We start from the raw sequence: 1138 nt of genomic DNA, 5'->3' as shown, positions 1-1138 counted from the left end.
ATATATATATAGTTATACACGTACATGAATATTTATCTACAAGTACATACTTTCATGCACACATGCAGAAAAAACTGAATAGAATGAAAGAATAATATTGTAAAATATATTTAAAGCTAAATGTACGTAAATTGCATCCTATCGATACTGTAACAAGGAATTTAGTCAATTTTTACGGAATAAAAGAAGTAAAAACTAATGCAAAGATTTGAAGTAAGTGTAAAGTTTTGAATATATTCGCGATAACAAAAATAAATGTCAAACAAAAAAATAACTCACAGAAGTATTCAACAGAACCTGTCGAAGATTTTTTTGTTTTTTTTTCTTTTTTGTTTTGCTTTGAAATAGTTTAACAGAAAATTCCTGTCTACGACTATAAAAGTTTTGAATGTGTATGCGTAATATAAAAGAAATATTTTATTACTCAACGCTGAAACACTAGACGTTCTAATATACCTCAGCATTTCTTACATACATCAACGCATACAAACATACGTCATGTATTCACTATGTATTTACGTGTATGCATGTATCACACATACATGATTGTTTGATTGCACGATTGTATATGAATGCACGAGTGAGTATGCATGCGCGACTGCTTGTGTATGTACGCGTGTGTACAAGTTATACATTATCTGTATGACATTCTTTATGGTATTTCCTTCTTACCCGAAAGGAAAGAAAAATTAAATCTGATGAACCATCTCTATTTTCTAGGGGTTTTGCATTTCAAGCATTCAGCATGATAGAGAGTAAAAAGGAGTTGAAGCTGCAAAGCGGATTATAGAAGGATTTTAGGAAAGCTGGTTAAATTGTTCTTATAAATTTGACTGATTATTTCATTCTTTTACTTGTTTCAGTCATTTGACTGCAGCCATGCTGGAGTAACGCCTTTAATCGAGCAAATCGACCCCAGGACTTACTCTTTCTAAGCCCAGTACTTATTCTATCGTTCTCTTTTGCCGAACCGCTAAGTCACGGCGACGAAAACACACCAACATCGGTTGTCAAGCGGTGGTGGTGGGAGGACAAACACAGACACACTCACGCACACACCTACACACACACACACACACACACACACACACACACACATATATATATATATATATATATATATATATATATATATATA

General features: G+C 33.0%; 1 protein-coding gene across 1 annotated transcript in view; it reads right to left on the bottom strand.

Moving 5' to 3' along the window:
* The window catches only part of LOC106875212 (formin-J), a 190854-nt gene that overhangs the window by 48015 nt on the left and 141701 nt on the right, over window positions 1-1138 (bottom strand). The gene's annotated exons all lie outside the window — the stretch shown is intronic.

Source organism: Octopus bimaculoides, chromosome 16, assembly GCF_001194135.2.
Source record: "Octopus bimaculoides isolate UCB-OBI-ISO-001 chromosome 16, ASM119413v2, whole genome shotgun sequence".
In the NCBI taxonomy this organism is placed as follows: domain Eukaryota; kingdom Metazoa; phylum Mollusca; class Cephalopoda; order Octopoda; family Octopodidae; genus Octopus; species Octopus bimaculoides.
Note: the sequence above shows the minus strand (reverse complement) of the source record. Positions and strands in the feature narration are given on the sequence as shown.